This window comes from Priapulus caudatus, unplaced genomic scaffold (assembly GCF_000485595.1).
Source record: "Priapulus caudatus unplaced genomic scaffold, Priapulus_caudatus-5.0.1 Scaffold24, whole genome shotgun sequence".
In the NCBI taxonomy this organism is placed as follows: domain Eukaryota; kingdom Metazoa; phylum Priapulida; class Priapulimorpha; order Priapulimorphida; family Priapulidae; genus Priapulus; species Priapulus caudatus.
Window position 1 is genome coordinate 884,461 of NW_014577085.1, and position 20,229 is coordinate 904,689.

Here is a 20,229-nt window from a genome sequence, read left to right on the forward strand (position 1 = left end):
TCTACTCTCTAAGAGTTCATTTCCCACGGTAAAAGTAACATATAACCTCGCGGATGAGAAAGCATATCTCTGACCAAATGCAGAGCTCCCCATATCCCTGCGCGCATGTCAGGGAATGGCCTTGAGCCACTTCGCGCCATATTTATCTGCGCGCGCACGTGCAGTGGCCTTGCTCCACTTGCGCCAGAGTACAATGGTTCATCAAGTAATACAATGTGCTGTGTGCGTTCTAAATCTAAAGGCTGCCCTTGGGCGCCCTTAGCAGAAAATAGAACCCGCGTAATGTGTAATTGAAGTGGTCTGCTACCGTACGCCCCGCGTAACCCGCGGGTACCGGCGCTTGTTCCGCCGCCGCCGGCGCGGTGCGGCGTATCCGCGGCGCGTGTTTCGCCCGCGCGGTGCGGGTATCCGCGCGGGCGTGTTCCGCCGCGGCGGCGCGGTGGCGTATCGCCGGCGCGGTCGCCTGCCGCGGCGCGGTGCGGGGTATCCGCGGCGCGTGTTCGCCGCCGCCGGCGCGGTGCGGGTATTCGCGGCGCCGTGTTCCGCCGCCGCCGGCGCGGTGCGGGTATCCGCGGCGCGTGTTCCCGGCCGCGCCGCATAGCGGCAACCTCCGTACGGGTTATCCGCTTCCGGCGCGACCCCGGGTGGGCGCACAAATCAGGCCGCCGCTACATTATCTTATTACACTGATTTGTAAATATTGATATTGTGTGCAATGTTATATTGTCGATTTTTACCCAATGTTCCTATTGTGTCAAATTATTAGTAGTATGAATTAGTAGCACGATTTTACCCAGCGCAGCGGGTACCCGCAGCTAGTATATATATATATATATGCAAGGATTTTACGTCTAGTTGTGACGACGAATGAAGGTTCGACCACTGGATTGTAGTGTAGGAGTCAACACAAGAAATAGCAACACGTAAAACCAGAACAAGCTGATAAAAGTGTTCACGCCAGGAATAGGCTTTTATTCGGCCTTAGTCAACAGACTAAGGTGAACTAAAAGATGGTGCACAAAATACCATACAGCCTTGTCACTGGGGTGCAGCGAATAAATTGAACAGCCAAACAGTACTAGATAACAACCTGTTGCCCTGTGCAGGGGTTAACTAGATACTGGTATGCTTACGTGATCCGTGAAGATGAGGCGCTCCTGCTTGTGCCCGCAATGCTGGCTTGACCCGTCTTGGTCGCTCCAGATCGTATACTGCTTTACTGAGAGCAGAGCCCCGTATTTATACCACAAGCTCAGCGTGGGTAGGGCTTCCCATCATGCAACACGAGAGACGCGTGATCAAGTCATGTTTTATGTCACGCACATCACATGACAAGCCACACATCACCTCACACGTTTCCTTCATACAACCGGTGGGAATCACGTGATCACTGTCATAGCATCGACCCTGGGATGCTGAGACACGTGACAGGACGATAGGATGAGGGAATATGAGGCTATAGCAGTCGAAGTTCATTACACTCCCCCTTTCCCTCTTGAGACTCTTGCCCACAAGAGTCATCCTTGGGGTGACAGCTAACGAACATTCGGATGCCCTCTCACCAGCAGCGTATCACTATCTGCGGGTGCTAACATCGCTGGCGAATAGAGGCGTGACTCTCTACCCGGATCTGACACCTATAATGCCACTCTAACGTCAGGAGGAAGCATACCAGTGTAAACGTCTATTTTATACGCGTTACATGAATTAGTCAGTGGAGCTAGACGGGTAGTTGTTTTAGATATAGTCTAGCTAGACAGAACGTCGCGGATATTGGGCGGCAGCATTGATGTTACGGGGAGTTGGGTAAGCGGGTTCTAGGTTAGGCAGTTTCTAGGGTGATTGTGAAATGAGGGGAACGGTTGGAACTGGACAAGACGGGTGACATGTGCCCTCAAGATGTAGGGAGTTTTGGGCGAATATATAGGGAGAGATGTGATGGAAGGAGTGAGTTGGAGAGTCGGGTGCTGGTCGGGAGAGTGCGCGCACGTGCGACCGCGCGTGTGCGCACGTCCTTTGTCTCTTTGTGCGATGTGACGACACAGTGTATAAGATATTAAAAGTTATACAGTTTACAACACAAGTTCTGGATTTGGATCTGTTTCTACATCATTTCGACATCAACGCTCATTCCAACGTTACACCAGACCATCTGCACGACTCGTCTAAGAAATACAAACCAACTAATATTACACATTTTTCCGCAGCCTGGCGGTACATTACGTAAGTGTTAGGGTATTGTCTCGCAATACTTACTAAACATATGCTGACGTTACATCTTACTGGTAAGTTACAGGCTGCACGGAATTACAACGAACCGTGGCAGGTAACCTTTGACCTGGCCTGACTACCCAAGCGTTAGCCTGAGAGGAGCAACACTCACCCGGGGGATCTTCCTCTCAGCTTCCGGTGGCTTCTGTGGCAGAGTAGATGACGCTAGAGGAGGCTCGACGGCGGCTCGTTGGAGCGGCGGTCAGCACACGGGCTTGCCAAGATCACACCTTTCGTAGCCTATCGGTAATCCGTGGGCCTACCGGAAATGCGTACACGGGCCAGAATACGGCATGATGCATCGTCAGGGATCCCCTCGTCCTCATCTACGTCGCAAGTCTCATTCACGATCCTCAGCTGCACGTAACTCTGATGATATAGGCTGGTTGCCACGTCGATTTTCTCAGCAGCCCTAGTCTCTTGAAGATGTGTTCTACCGGTGGGATGACGGCTGGCCTTAGCCTAGCGGCCATGGCTCCGGCACACTATCTCCTTCGTAAGGCTTAAGATCTTCGATGGCCACAACACTCGGCGGATCACTCTCTTGGGCCTGTACCCAGCGAAGCGTCCCTCTCAACCTTTACCACTAAGAGCGGACCTTGCCAAGGTGTACCCAGCTTTCCGGCGGTAGGCACGTAATATTGCCACACCCAGGCGCCAGGGGGAAAAGCAGAGGTACTGACGAGCTTGTCGTAATTCCTCTTCTGCTTCTCCGCCGCCTTACCCAGCTGCATACGGGTGTGCTCATGCGCAGCACGAGTGGATTGCCTCACCCATTCAATGTATTCTACCGGACAGGCTGGGTATTCCACCCCCGGGATACCTTCTAGCATGAGGTCCACTGGTGATCCTACTTCACGACCAAACATGAGATTTGGACTCACCCCTGTACTTTCCTGGGGTGTGCTGTGATACGCTGCCATAACGAATGGGAGATGCTCATCCCAATCATTCTTCTGTGCACATCCAACCTTTGCTAGCATATCCAAAATAGTACGATTCAGTCTCTCTACTAAACCGTCTGATTGAGGATGATACGGCGATGTACGGGTTTTATCAATTTCGAGGAGCCTGCACATCTCTGCAAATAGCTTTGACTCGAAAGATCGACCCTGGTCAGAATGCAGTTGGCGGGGGCAAACAAATCTGGCGAACAGCTGCGTCACTAGGCTTTCCGCCACTGTGCGTGCAGTCTGAACAGGAACAGCTTAGGCTTCTGCCCACTTAGTGAAGTAATCACAAGCGTCTAGCATGTACTTATTCCCACGCTCTGTAGGGGGTAATGGACCGGCAAAATCCACGGCTAGACGTAGTTTTAAAACAGCATACCAGCGTACTTCTTGACCAGTGTAGGTAGGTACGTCCTCTCCATGACAAGAACATGTAACTTGTGAAGAAGGTCTTCCTTCCGATTTGCCCGTCTTCTCTCCCTTGCCCCCTTGAGCGACTCAGATTCAACTGACCATCGCTGGCTAATCTGCAGCTTCTTTTCCAGCATTTTGGTGTTCTTTTCCAGCCTATCGATCAGAGATATTATGTATTGGTTCGCAATAATCTATATATATATTTACTTATTTGTTTATTTATGTTTATTTAATACAGAAGTATAAAAACTTGTCAGACTATCAGCCTTTTTTGGCTCTTTATTAAAGCCAATTGTGCATAATTTTATTCTTTACATTTACAATTACCTTATTCTTTTATTTTATTCAAGCATGATAAGGATTATGGTTACCTAGCTTGTTTACTCTGCAAGGAGAGGTGCTTATTCTCGCTCTCAGCATTGTCGAGATCACTCTGCGACTGTGCTCGTTGTAAATCCAAACTGAAAAGATACATAAATATATAGTAGCACTGTTAAGGTTGTTGACTCTTAGGCCACTTCCACACATTTGTCTATTGCAGTGTAGTTCAATATCTACAGGACCGCCATAAGAAAATACGTATAACTATGGACGGGACATTCAATTTTTCAGCCGCTTAAATATGTATATTGCAGGATATTTTTGGCTGAACATTTATTAATATATTTGTTAACATCCAGTTTGAAAGAGACCAATTTCTGCATTAAAGATAATGCAGTACTGGCCATTTTATTGCAGTCTTGATGTCTAGTCCTGTATAGTCAGTTGTTCTGTCACTGAATGTTCTGCTTAGATAGTTGTACATAGGGAACTGATATCTAGCATGTTTGAATTAAAACTTACCTGGCCAAATGAAGCTTATACACAGAATCTGCGAAAATCTCTTCCAGCTCCTCCTCTTTATTACCTGATAATCATTGTATGTACATACATAAATCTCTCTATATATCAATATGTATAGTATCCATTGTGCTTCTCACTGGAGCATGATTCTCACATGCTTCAAGTCCCTCCGATTTTGTTATGGACATATAATGCAACCTCATTGGAAACCAAGTAGGTAACTGTACGAGTTACTCTGTATAAATATAGTACTATACTATATACCATACTTTACTATACTATATACTATATACTATATACAGTATAGCTATTATATACCATGTATACATATACCTAGTTTTATTATAACAGATCTAGACAAAAATACTACAAAACACATGTCCACCTAATTATACTTGTGCTTATTCTAAACCACCTGTGATGGTAGGCTTAATGTTGGCATTCATTGCTTGGAGCTCCTCGACTTGCCACTGTTTGATGTCTTGCAAAGTAGGGCATTCTACAAGTAGCAACAGTAATTCAATAACTTTAAACATAATAGAGTATACACACCATGTATATAGTATCATAAAACCAGAAATAAAAAACTGTTTGAAAAAAAGTATAACAAACATAACAGATTATAAATGTTCAACCTGGCAAGCTTGACGTTAGCTGCTCAAGTTCCTGATCACAGTTACTCCTGGTTGTCTGCGCTTTTATGTAGCGATGCATCAGGGTTTCTCCTATAATGTATAAACAAACAGCTTGAACAGCAATTCACGTTTTTAGAATATAGTTAGCTAGAAAATGGCTCATATTTATACAAGTAATTATGGCAAACTATTTTACTTTAAATTAGTGGTCTTTGGTTAAAATGGCTGACACATTATTTATTTTCTGAAAACCATCATGAAGATAGACCATGCCTTCATTTCAGGATCAATAAACCTAAACTGTATAACTGAGCACAAGAACAATATGTGTATACCCATTTGGTTCCTGAGGTATTCTGAGTAGTGAAGCAAAGCATCATCTAGTAGTGCCACACGTTGGTCGGGGGTCATTTCTTTTGTGATGCGGTTGAAACGTCTGAGATATGACCACAAGCGTTCCATCCCTTCTCCATCTGTAAGTCCAATGTCAGATAACCTACGTGGACTATATTTAACCTGTAAGCAAGAAAACAAAATCAGTCTATACTAACAGCCAAGATGTGGTTTTAACAATGAGCTTAGTATAGTCTTCAGCAAATGCATTAATTGTTATGTGCTGGAAAGAAACAATCTTTCTACATCTGGGGTTCTTAACCTGTGGTCCATGGACCCCTTTGGGATCCGTTGTTGGGCTTCTGGGGGTTTGCAAACCAGGTGCATGTTGCACAATTTTGTGTTTATGTGCTTATGTGGATTTTACTTGGGAGGAATCCGTAGCTTTCACAAGACTTTCAAAGGGGTCCATGACTCAAAAAAGGTTAAGAACCACTCGTCTACATCTTTGGGTCAAAAATATGTTATTAATTGCAGAATTCGATTCGATTGCGATTACAATTCCAGATATAATACCCTAACATCATGTTCAATGTAAGAGTCACATAAATGTTAACTAGCAACACGTACATTAGCACATTTACCGTCATATCTATCACATTCAGAAAGAGATATCTGGGATGATTTTGATAATAAGGCAGAAAAGACGTTTTAAAACACAACATACCTGACATCCAACCTTATGCCCATACATGTGGAATATTGGTATCCCGAATTCAACCACGCGTTCCGAATGTTGAGACATTGGGTCCAAATTCTAAAAGAGCAAACAGTTTTTAAACATGATGAAAGTGGGAGATAATTAGAATCTTGTTTATCTTGTAAATAAACACAAAAATATCAGCTATTCTATCTATATTCTGAGCTTACTCTGATGACTCTTAGGCCACTTCCACACATTTGTCTATTGCAGTGTAGTTCAATATCTACAGGACCGCCATGAGAAAATACGTATAACTATGGATGGAACATTCAAATTTTCAGTCGCATAATTATGTATATTGCAGGATATTTTTGGCTGAACATTTATTAGTATATTTGTTAACATCCAGTTTGAAAGAGACTAATTTCTGCATTAAAGATAATGCAGTACTGGCCATTTTATTGCAGTCTTGATGTCCAGTCCTGATTAGTCAGTTGTTCTGTCACTGAATGTTTTGCTTAGATAGTTGTACATAGGGAACTGATATCTAGCATGTTTGAATAATTAAAACTTACCTGGCCAAATGAAGTTTATACACAGAATCAGCATAAATCTTTTCTAGCTCCTCTATTACCTGATAATCATTGTATATATACATACATAAATCTTATATCAATATGTATAGTATCCATTGTGCTTCTCACTTGAGCATGATTCTCACATGCTTTATGTCCCTCTGATTTTGTTATGGGCATATAATGCAACCTCATTGGAAACCAAGTACTGTAACTGTACGAGTTACTCTGTATAAATATAGTACTATACTATATACCATACTTTAAATACAGTATAGCTATTATATACCATGTATACATATACCTAGTTTTATTATAACAGATCTAGACAAAAGTACAACAAAACACATGTCCACCTAATTATACTTGTGCTTATTCTAAACCACCTGTGATGGTAGGCTCAATGTTGACATTCATTGCTTGAAGCTCCTCGACTTGCCACTGTTTTATGTCTTGCAAAGTAGGGCATTCTACAAGTAGCAACAGTAATTCAATAACTTTAAACATAATAGAGTATACACAACATGTATAGTATCATAAAACCAGAAATAAAAAACTGTTTGAAAAAATTGTATAACAAACATAACAGATTATAAATGCCCAACCTGACAAGCTTGACGTTAGCTGCTCAAGTTCCTGATCACAGTTACTCCTAGACAATCGGCAGCCCGGATCTCGCGTGAAGCGCGAAAAACGCCGCATAGCGGCACACTAACACAACAACGCTGCACTCATTGTATAGCAATTTCAACGGGTCCACTATAGACGGAATTCTGGGGCAATCGCTGAGTTGAGCAGTTCTTACGATTGCACGACGGGTTTGACTACCCACGTAGCTAGAGATTTCCTAGAAATGGTAATTCTTGGTTCGCTACTCGGCACGCTTGGTTTGCTGTAAAAAACGGAGTTGAAATTTTTTCTGCCAGTGACTAGTTGAGGCCCCACATCCGTGTAGTACATATGGCGTGCGATAGATGGCGCAACAAGGCTATATGCATAGCATTTCGCTAGCACTTTTCCTGCAGACGGCTCGGCCGGCTATAACCTAGACTTGTACCCGGTCGACAGTTCCACGCGCTACACTAACTAACTTGAGTGTAGCTAAGGATACATGCCGGAGTGAAGGTGGCGAACGGGTACCAGTCTAGAAAGCCAACTGGAAAGAGAAACTGAAATGGGAACTAGCTTATCAGCATCATAACGTTACTGTGAGTGGTATATATGTAACATTTCATTATAGCCTTCTGTTCATTGAGTCCATATTGCACAAAGCTGAGAAATGGTGTTCATTCCATGTTGTAATTCATGTTTTGTTTGCAGCTAGCTGTAACTCTATACAACATTGACGATATTTGTGTGGTACTTGACGTCTGCCTTGACGGACCATTTTGCGGGTGCTGAAGTATGCGGTTAGTGAATGATGAAATATTGGGTATTCTTCCGTATGCATTATTTCTGTCTCCTGATTTTCCTGGTGGGGCATGTCGTCGCGCAATGTCTGACAATTGAACGACCGTGCAATGTAAAGCATATAGAGTCCTAGCATATAACAGCATATATTGCGATGTATTTGTAACCGTTCATTCCATTTACCTCACCAGCGCTATAAGCAGTAAGGAAATACCGCTCTTGACCCGTGTTCTTCATGGTTCGATGGTTTCTTTGTGTGTTATACTTGTAACGGCCTCAGCAGACTTTGCCTTTGCCGGCTCATGTACAGCTGGCTGTACAGTTATACATTCTCCGGCGGTCATATATGCGCCGTTCAGCAATAACTACGCCTAACTACGCGTGACAAATGTCACCCAAATCGATCATATTGACGAAGTTGGCCATTGTGTGCAGAACATCACGTTACATGCAAGGCAAAACAACGTCGCCGACATCTTCAACATGACGTAGGTACTGCTGTCATGACGTTCTGTAGCAGCACAGAGCAGAGCAATACGCAGAGGAATGAGTTTGATGTTACAAATAGCAACATAATGCGCATACTCTCTCGTACAACATCGTCATCCATTTCTTCATGCAATCATGGTGCGATCTCTTTGATGTTTACATATGAAGTGTTACATAAGACAGGCGTCATGGGGCGCTGTACAACTTATAGTGAAAACTCCTAAGACCACACGGAAATGGAACCACCGCGAAATCAAAACCTTTGCTCTCGCCCCCCATCTGTACGACCCCCCATCTAAGTCGCGAGTTCCTCCCACGTCGCAAATCTCTGCCCTCTGTGTCCCATCTCAAATTCCGGACTGTTTGCTGGCAGCTATGGATCTGTGCGCCGGCCTATGCATTCGGCACACGGGTCCATAGCTGCCAGCACTGCATACTGTTGTACGATGTTCCCGCGGTCGCGTGCGCCTTGCCACGGAACTGCCCGCAAGATCCGCGCTCAGCGGTTAGGATCAACACCTTTCGGCAACACTTCTCTGGTATCCGGTCTCATCTGAATAACACCCTGTAGTGAGTTGCTAGCCCTGTGCAGGGGTTAACTAGACAATCGGCAGCCCGCATCTCGCGCAAGGCGCGAAAAACGCAGCGTAGCGGCACACTAACATAACAATGCTGCACTCATTGAATAGCAATTTTAACAGGTTTACTATATAGCAAGTATGATAATATACTTAGTACCTTAGACATTAGTACCTAACATTCCAGGAACCGCTTCTCGCTTTTCACACACCTCAGCAGTGTCGTTCATGACGAGTATACCCACACAATGAAGGGTAACACCAGATACTTCAACTGGTAACACAGGAAGTCCGAGATAAGGAATTTCTAGTCCGTTAGCTGCTTTGAGAGCTAACCAGCTCTGTGTCTCTAGCACATGTAGTCTGAAATTATCCCTGTAGAAATTTTCAGATACTGTAGACACCTGTGATCCACTATCTATGAGGCATTTAACAGACTGTCCACCAATCTTAGCCAATACTACTGGTCTGCCACCAATAGTCTGTGAAATGAGGACAGATTTCTCCTCCTGGCTGCCATGACAACCAGCTTGATGGTCATCAACACTCGTAGGAATGGACGCATTCACACTAGCTGCTCCACCGTTCGGCTCTAGATCAGCCTTCAGTTTCGCACAATCACGTTTGACGTGTCCATACCAATGGCAATAATAACAATTCACCTGTCGAATACCCTGTCCTGATCGACGACTATTGTTGTTACTATTGTAGTCCTGTGGTTTATGTATGGCTTTAAGGAGTTCCTGGTTTTGCTGTAGTAAAGCCGTCTGCTGTTGTTGGTTGCGCTTGATGAGTGACGTTAGGTTAGTCTGTTCCTCTCATAACATCTCTAACTCCTTAGCCATAGAGCTTTCCCGGTGTACACACTGATGGGTGACCTCAGCCTCTGCCACATGAGTCGATGCCGTGTTAGTAGGGTCCTCATCTTCCGCCCAAGACAGAGCTTCAGCACGTAAGTCCTTAAACGATATATCAGGAGCTTTCTTAATTTCCTTTCTTAGATCTCTCCTGAGAGCTTTGTCTCTGACCTTCTCAGTAAACCTGTTCCTTAGCATCTGGTCTTTGTTTGGTAAACAGTCTGGGTCTCTCTTAACAGCTCTCTCGGCCAGAACTATCAGGTTACCTGTTTACGATTGAAGAACAGATCAAGTATCTGTGTTGCACTCTTCTGTTCACCAAAGGCTGCCTCTAATATCTCAAAAAGTTCCCCCGGTTCCTCCACGTCAGCATCTCTCACTTCAGCCTTAGCTGAACCATCAAGATGCATACGCAGGAAATCTGTCGCTGCTGGACCTTGGAGTCCTTGACTGCGGATAGCTCTCCGTGCCTCAACTATCCAGTCATCAAGTTTCAACGAATCACCCTCGAAGGTAGATAGCTTGCGATGGGCATACACCACTCTCACTGCTGGCGCTGGAGGCTGTTGTGGGGGATCAGCCTCATCCAGTCTAGCACGTAGCTGTTGTAGCTCCAGACGCAGGGCCTCAACTTCTGCCATAATTCCTCAGTTCAGCTAGCCGCTTTGTAACCACACTATACCACCGCTGCCACCATTTATGTAACCTGACCACAGAAGACCAGATTACATATATAACGGATGTATTTATTTAGTACACAAAGCGGCTAGCACCTTCGGACAAGAATCAAAAAGCTGGCGCCATTCCCACAACCACGCTGCCTCGTTTTTCAGAATATTAGGAACGAGTGCAAAACTAGAACACTGAGAGGTGCTGCCCTCTACACTGATCAGATGTAACTAAACACAATCATAAATTTTGGCACAGTACTGCCACATCATCAACAATACTATCCAATTCACCTTGAGTTAAATCTATGTTGCCAAGCCTCTCATCAATAGCCAACATATCATCGACGTCAAATGCATTTTTATAATCAATTCTAAGATCATTATTCCACTGAGTTTTAAGAGGTTTATATGAGACATCAGCCAAACTAACGGGATCCTCACAAATAGGATTAGCGTCAGATTCCAAAGTGAGCTGGTAACTTGAATTAAAACAAATTTGGACAGAGACAGCACTATGGGTATCAGATAAACATTTATCCAAAATATCAGTATGGAAATCAGTGATTTTTAGCAATAGAGTGGGAGATACCAGAACTGTGCTGTTGGTGGCCAAGGCAGTGTGTTTGATGGGATGTCATCAATAGCAGATCGTAAATCATATGCTGATGCATACAGATCTCTCAAGCTTACTGGTTGCTGGGTATTGCAAGATTTTCCTTTTTTATTGCGTTTTCTTCCTTTTAGCGCATCACCAGCTTCCTTTGGTTGGCACTCGCTACCTGTAACATCAGTGTCAGTTCCTGTATCTGTGTCAGTGTTAAAAATTGGACAGCTTCTTCAACCAGATCTTCTGCAGCAAGGCTATCTACATACACAAGTTCACTTTCATATTGCCTGCTTGGCTTTAGAAAGCACACTTGAGGGTATTTTTAAGCCTCTGCTTCAAGTTCCATGTCTTGTACCTTGCTGCATCTTTGTTCTCAATATCACTCACAGTTTTGACAAATAACTTCTTTAATTTGGTCAAGCGGAGGATCTCTTTGTACCTGATCAGCTTGCTATCTATTACCTGTGAACAAAATGCGTCTAAACTCTTTGCATACAGTTCTACATTTTCTCCCTGTGGTAGTGGTCTCGTCAAGAACCGTGTGTATGATTGTGGCAACTGGCATGGTAACACAGCTCAATGGCTACACAATCATGGTTTTCAATGTGGGTCAACAAATAGTGCGAGTAAGTTTACGGCGCCGTTCACTAGTTCACACCGAGTCTAAAACGTTTGGTTGTGTCTTCGTTGTAGTCCTGTTGTGTAGCTGTGTGGCAACGACAGATAATGCACACTTTGGGTAGGATATGAGAACTGCGGGATGTTGATGAAGGCCACAATGCAGAACTAGACCTCAGTATTTTTTCCCTTTGTAGCAGGCTCTGGTTTGTAGGCAGTGGGACTCGGGGATTGAACTTTTACCGGCAGATAAACAAAACAAAATAAAGCAAACAGTAGAAATTTGTATTTTGAATTAATCCTATATTACAAAAACAAATGGATTTGATTTGAATTTATTTTCTGTATTTTTCTATTTACAAGTTCAACAAAATAGTACAAATAAATAAGTAAGTATAAACATAATTCAAATAATGTGAAACAGGTATAACATATGTCATTACATAATTATAAATAAATAGAACAAAACCGTACAACATACTTGCGAATTTTCTTATGTAACATGTATAAATAAATTATAAATAAATAAATAACTCCTAGATCTAAGGAAATAAAAAAATATAGAGGCCGTCATCATAAGCTGAGCATGACTACTACTAGGATGGCGGCCTCAAGGGGAAAATCAAGCTTGTAATTTTTTACATAAAGGTGGGAGATAAAGATAATAATAATAATAATAACAGAATGTGTACTGTATAATAACGTACGTAACTTATGTTTAGTCTTACTCTCATTTTTAGCTCACCTTGATATCGTCAAGTTGAGCTATTGCCATGGGTCGTCGTCCGTCCGTCCGTCCGTCCGTCAACATTTGGTTTCGGTCAACGATAACTCAGGAACCGTTTGACCCACATGTTTGAAATTGGGTGTAGTTGTTACTGCTATGCTCCCATATGGAACGTCCTATTTTGAAGCACACCAGTCGACGTACTTTCGAGCCACCCCAATTTTTTTGGCAAAAACGGGAATTGCCATTATTCAGTTCAGGTTCAACGGATTTTGCTCATTTTTGGTATGTGAATGAATAAGGGCTTGGGGTTTTGATATTTAAAAAAAAGTATGCAAATTAGGTAGGGTTTGGCAATTATATAGCATATTATATAAACACAAACAGTCTGTGGTGTCACACTCGTCTGGTTCGTTTTACAAGATTTCATTGACAATATCTTTAATGCAAAATTGGTATTTCCTCTCCACTCTTCCGATAAAACGTCTATATTAGAGTAAAGATTTACAAAACATGTCGGAACGCAGCATAACCTATTTATTTCAAGCGCCATCGCTACAAAGCGGGTATAGCGCCATCTACGGTCACAAATTGTGATTCATTTTGGTTTATAAATTATTATTGCGATATACAGATGGCAATCGTTTCTATAATGTACGTCGATGGTTGCTCAATTAAAACTGACTTCTTTTTACTTACTCATTTGTGTCCTTTTTTGTGGTGAGCTACAGTGTCATTGACACTTTCGTTTAGCTCACCTTGACATCGTCCTTGTCGACATCGTCGACAACTTCATGACCTTGAATTGTCTTCAGGAGGAGTTCCTGCAGTTTGGTATACAACTTATATCCAGGCTGATCAAAACGATCCCGAATGGTAGAGGCAATCATATCAATACTTTCATAATAAATTTTCCGGTAGTGATCTTCGACAGTGTCAACAAATTCTGGCGGTGCATTACCAGTTTTGAAGCGTTTTGGTGCTTTGCGTTTTCTAGGGAGTGAAGGCTCATTGACGTCGAGTTTATCTTTTCTCTTGATTATCTTCTCCCAGAACAGTTTGAAGGAAGCATCGTTCCGTAGTGTTTCTAGGGGTTTGACTGTCATTTCTGCAACCAGTTGACCTTCGGCAGCTGATATATCTGCATGTTGCAGTGTTCGGCTCAGATTGTCAGTGTGAGAAAGTATCTGGTGTCCCAATAGCACGCCGAACATGTAGTCAAATTCCCTCATATGGGCAGATGCACCTCGAATTCGACCGCGCGTTTCAGCATCTGTGATATGGTCTAGCGATTCTTCAAAGCATTTCTGAAGAGCATCAAAGTTTTGTAGAATCGAATTCAAAGAATCGGCACGAACTGTCCAACGGGTTGGGCACAGCACTCTGATGCCGGTACTGTCATCTGCTAGTTCACCTTTCAATTTGTCAAAGATGGCATTTCGTTGAGGTGAGCGTTTGACTAGTTTTATGATCTCACGTGTTGTGTCCAATGCATCTCTCATCAATTTCATCTGCTTAACAGTATCCGAACAGGCAAGATTCAACGCATGGCCATAGCAATGTGTATACAATGCTCTGTTTTCGACAGCACGAAGTTGCATAGTCACTCCGGATCTGGCCCCACTCATGGCACTGGCATCATCTTAGCACTGCCCTCTAACTTTTTATATAGAAAAATTTATCCGCAGCAGTACATCTTTGACAATAGATACTAGCGTATCTGCTTCTGTGTTGTCGGTAACATACAGCCCAATGAAGTCTTCACGAACTGATAAATCGTCGGAAACCTACCGGAAACACAGTACAACCTGCTCCTTGTTTGCTACGTCTGTGGTTTCATCCATCATTATGGTGAAGTATTCCGCCGAATGGATGTTGTTGGCAATTTGACGTAAAACCTAAAAGCAATGTGTTGTTATCACCAGGATGTGTGTATCATAATTGCATGATAATGAAACTCATAAGAACGCATGTAAGCTTTTAGCATGAGTTCATAACATTTAAAAAACATACCGGTACATTAAATGTTCATAAAATACACATAATAACAATAAGTCCACCAATGTCAAACATTTTCGTGAAAAATAGGTTCAGCTGATTTGATGTTATATTATTACTATACGTAGTAAACTTACCTCCAGGGCCATTATTTGTAGCACTTCATTCTGTATGTCGGCGGACATGTACTTGTTGGTTTTTTTCTTCATCCAATCGAGGACTCCTGGGCTATCCTCTCCTCGAAGCTTCAGTAGCTCGATAAAGTTTGAAAGCGTCTCATCTCTATGACCCCAAAGCGGGAGTGCTTGTTTGGCTAAGAATCTGATATTGGACAATATCTTCAGTAACATTTCGCGATTGACGCGTTTTTCTTCTTCATGCACACTACTGAATTGTTCCCCGATGTCTTTGATTTTTACCAGTTCTACAGTAACAACAACCGACTCCTTATTGCATTTAGTTTTGGCGTGTTGTCTTATTTTCACAGATCCGTCTTTCCAATTTTTGAAGCCTGTCGTTATGAACGATTGCTCGGCATTTCTTGGCGGAATTTTCTTCTCTTTGAAGGCCTTAACACAGTTGAAACATATACACGTTCATTTTGTTTGCTGTAGTGCAGCCATGGCCACTTTTTAATCCAAGAGAGCTGGAACGCTTTTTTTTTCTTTTTTGGATCCGAATTCCTGAAACGGATTCCTGAAATCAGGCGATGGGTGGTGAGGTTTATCTCCAATTTCTGGAAAATTTTCCAACTTTACATTATCACTCAGCTTTGAGAGTGCCATGATAGTTGATATTTGGTAGCATTAAATTGATGACGAAAACAACTATAGAGTTATACCGTTGACATGCAAATAGGCTATATCCTGCACAATAAATTTTGCTGGCACAAGCACAAATCGCGTTCAAATCCAGAAATCACAACCATACAGCTAGTCTATCCCAGACAAAATACATGTAGATATACCGAGTGTGAGTAGGGTTTAATCCTGGGAAGTAAAACCACCACGGGAATCCCGCGCCGTTAGCTTAGATAGCAAATTATCCGGATTATCTTTTTTAGATATTTAAAGTTTTGCGGGATATTTAGAAAAATTCTGGATATTTAGAAAAATTATTACTGGAATATTTAGAAAATTCTGGATATTTAGAAATATAAAACGCATTTCTCAAATATTAAGGATTTTGTAAGGAATGAGTTTGTCTTTTTCTGTATGAAATTTTTTTAATTAAATATTATTTTACATTTTTTTATAAATTTTATTAAATATATCTGTATGCGATTTTTTCGCACAACATCAAATATGTTTAAAAAAGACATTACGTGAAATTACTGAGATATTTAGAAGAATTTGGGGATATTTATGAAAAAAAATACTGAGATATTTTAGAGATTTTTTGAGATATTCCCGGAAGGATATTTAGGCCATTGTTCGAAGATATTTGTATGCTAAGCCATATCCGCGGCATTTAAAAGGTCTCTAAACAACTGGATCGGTTCCGGGCCCTGCAAACTAAACACTGCTTCTCTGATTGCTAATTTTGTCACTTATTTATTTAATTTTTTATTATTTTTGGCTAATTTTATTTTATTTTAGAATTAGGGGTAGGGTTAGGATTAGGATTAGGGTTAGGGTTATGGTCTATATCAAAAACTATATTCAGAAATGGCTCAATGGTAGAGCTTTCGCGTCGTGATGGTACGGTACCGTGTTCGAACCCCATAAAGGTTGTTTTTTTTTCCTTCTACTTCTGTATTTCGATCCTTGTATTTTTTATTTGTTTCTGCATTATTATTTGTTTCTGTATTTATTTAATTTGTTCTGTCAAAGGCGTTTTGTTCAATGTTCGGAATTAAACTATATTTCTTTATGTTTTGGCATTAATAAAATATGTCCTATTATATATTTGTCCTGTTATGTTCGGAAACTGACCAATCAGAGAAGAGAGCCGGTTGTTTAGTTTACAGAACTCTGAAACCGGGTCCGGTCGTTTGGACACTGCCGCATTAAAAACGTAAATTGTGCACGTCTTCAACGTTATAACAACAGCTGTATCATGCATCCAATCCATTGCGCTCGTGCTGCACGTTATTTTGTTTGTGTTACCAAAGTTACTGTTAGTTACAACTTACAAGAACTTACAATCATCGCGCACGTGCCATACTCATGAGTCATAAGTCATAAGTCAAAAGTCATAAGCTTAAAGCGCCAAAATGAAGGCTGAACAATGAATACAGTGAAAAGTAAAAGAACGTTGTGACTTGTGAACAGACTTTACAGCCTTTACAGACTTTACGTGCAGTTACAACTTACAAGTTACCAGTAGTCTAGTACCACTAGTTAAGAATCTTAGAAAATTAAGAGTTAGCACTTAAGAGTGTGCAAAATGCAAATAAATACAATTGAAAGTTTCAAAGTATGTAAATGTTTTACACTTATTTTAAAATTTAAATTAAGTAATAATTTACAACAGGCAATGGCACGGCCAACCAACAGGATTCGATCCATACCATCACGGTATCTTGCCAGTATCTTGAGTCTCTTGACAGTATCCTTCCCCACCCCACCGCCCCCACGATTCAGAATACCCAGCCAGAATACGGCCCGACGCGCTGACCCCGGGCAAAGCATGCTCCCTCAATATAACGCAACGGCATGCTACCTGCATAGAATCAGGAGTAGACGGGGAGCAGAGGAATGTGTGCGAGAGTTCTGGATCATAAAATTTTATAGCTACAGGTGACCTGACCTCATCTGACCCTGGTCTCTGCTTATAGGGGCCTAGATTACACGTATATACATGATATATGTACCGGCCAAAAGACGGTATAAATTATTGAAAGATTTTGGTTACGAAAATTTATGGCCTGAAAAAAGTGCCGCGGCAGTTCCGACGCCATTGCTTGTCACGTGCTAATTTTAAAAGCTTACCAAGCAAGTGATCGATTCTCCTATTCTGCTTTCTCTGGAAGTAGTCCTTTAAGAAGATTGTGGAATGCCTCGGTCTTCATATTCGTATTTATGCCTGCACCTACTCGGAAACATAGCGCCCATTGCTCGACAAGCCTAACGTATGTATCGGAAAAATAATCGTAAAATCTTGGGTAGGTCTTCTTACACCATGCGCAAAACTCTTGAAGTTGCTTTCGAAATTGGGTCTCGCTCGCTTCAAATTGCATGGTTTTGAGGGCAGCATATACTTCAGCCATGTCATCCTTTGCTGAAATGTGCGTCCTAAGCCCCCTTCGCCAATTTTTGTCGATATGCCATGCACAGATCAATTTCTTCTGTGGCTTGGGAAAATTGAGAACCCATGCTTTGTAAAAATTATTTCCATCACCTGACATGAATGCCCCATGACGGGGTTTCAGACATGCCAACATTCAATGAAGCCAAAGAGTAATAATTTCGAAATTCCTGGTTTTGACAAACGCCGCAGGCGTTTGTGGGGGTGGGTATGGGAGGGGGTGTCCCCCTCCCATTGAGGGGGGTTGGGGGTCAAAATTTTGAAACTTAGATGCTCTGTTGTGCATTCTGGAGCCATCAGTGGCACTTTCAGCATTGATTTAAATTAGGCAAAATGATGTTTTTCTGCCTGAAAATAGTGGGGAAAATCAAGAATTATTTCAGAGATTTATCAAACGAGAACTAAATTTTATTACAGTAAACTTGTGCATACACCCACAATCATAGGGAACATTAATGGATCAAGATACCCTGATTATGTTATCTTTCTTATTGACTCAATAGTGATTACATAGTGACACAAAATATCTCAGATCTCTGCTAAACAAAAAAAATTACTATACATGTACTACAAACACTTTCACAAAAATGTGTCAGTTCTGCTGAAGAAATAAATGAAAAGTTTGCTGAAGAAATAAATGACTATACAATGTACATGTAGTGTACTACAAACTCTTTCACAAAGATTCACAGTTCTCTGCTGAACAAGTGACACTGACTAGAATAACTGTCACAAAAACATTCAAAAGATCTCAGTTCTCTGTTAAACACAAACACCACTACAGAAACCTCTGTCAGTGTCTACATCAGTTTGTTGTAGCAGGCACTCTTGGCCTTTCGCAACACATCATCTTACTACATGGGTACCCATGGCTCTCATTCTCACTTTACGGGTAACCAAGCAGCTGAGTGTCCTTGTGCTTAATTTTGACCTGAACTCAGTTTTGTTTTTGGTCACATAGCTGAACAGGCGTTCGCAGTCTGCATTTGAATGAAATATTGTGGCAATGCCAAGCATGACCCTAGCAAGCAGGTCATACTGGAGCTGCCTGTTGCCATCTCGCATCTCTGCAATAACACTCCATGCCGTGTCGATCCTGTCACCTTCCGCCCATACTATCGCGTCATCCACTTGGTAGTTGAGGAATTGTCCTTGAAGTTGATCTCGCAAATCTTCCTCTCCCTTCAACAGACAGGGGTACCTGTTGACAAAGTACAGGAGGTCATCAAACTCAGCTTCCTGACGTGTTGAAATCTGTAAGACCTTTGCTTTGATCAGCAGCTCGTCGTCGTAGGGAAACTTGACACACATGTACCGGGATGATGTAACATAGAATCTGCGGACGCTGTCGTAGAACTTATTCAGCCGGATCCTTTCCAGGTTTTTGGACAGATATTCTCGAGCTGAATTCCCAATGAACAGCTTCTCATCTGCAACCTGGTTGTCTTGTGACATCATATCGATGCTGTGTAGTCGATCTTTGTTTTTAGTGATGACCTCTGGCTTAATGAATCGGACGAACAAATTTCTGAGTTGCTTTGTCAGAATGCCGTGCATCAGATGAATTACAGGTTCCTCTTTCTGCAGCAAAAGATTGCCTTCTTCAAAAAGTGGAAGAACTGCAGTTAGAAAGAGGCAGTACAATTTTGATGTATCACTCTCAAGAAAGGTGCAGATACGTTGTATTTTCAATGGGACACTTTCAGATTCTCTCTTCTTCCTTTCCTCTTGGATTTTCTTTTCATTTTCTTTCTGATTGTTGCTCTGGAGATATTGCTGGTCAAACAAATAGGAGTTTAGATCAAAGGCACCGATGCCAGGTTTGACACTTCCACTGGCCTTTGAACTAGAACCGGACTTGGCAGCTGAACCGGACTTGGCAGCTGAACCGGACTTGGCAGCTGAACCGGACTTGGCAGCCGAGCTGGGACTGGCAGCTGAACTGGACTTGGCAGCTGAACCAGACTTGGCAGCCGAGCTGGGACTGGCAGCTGAACCTGACTTGGCAGCTGAACTGGACACTGAACTTGAGCTGCTGCTTGGTGTGTTCAAGGAATCTGTCTGTCGCCCTCTGGGGTTCTTTCTGGCCTTTAATAGACCATTCTCTTTTTCAAATTCTCTCAAAGGATCCCACTGCTCCACCATCCTTTGTATACACTGATTTAGTGACAGCCACCTGGTGTTTACCAGCTTCAGAATTTTGTGGGGCTTGGTGCCATGTTCCAGTTGCATGTCTTGGAAATGTCGCTTCCTGTTTGACGATTTATCAAGATAATAATACACAATAATCAGAGCATCTTC

At 42.3% G+C, this 20,229-nt stretch overlaps 1 long non-coding RNA gene across 1 annotated transcript; it reads right to left on the bottom strand.

Annotated features, from left to right (window-relative positions):
• Nucleotides 1-3,692: 3,692 nt before the first annotated feature.
• Nucleotides 3,693-7,370, bottom strand: LOC106813920. The gene is made up of 3 exons (XR_001394525.1): nucleotides 7,330-7,370; nucleotides 7,136-7,194; nucleotides 3,693-3,709 (listed from the first exon to the last, which is right to left on the bottom strand). It is a non-coding gene; the product is annotated as an uncharacterized LOC106813920 (long non-coding RNA).
• Between the last annotated feature and the right edge of the window lie 12,859 nt (nucleotides 7,371-20,229).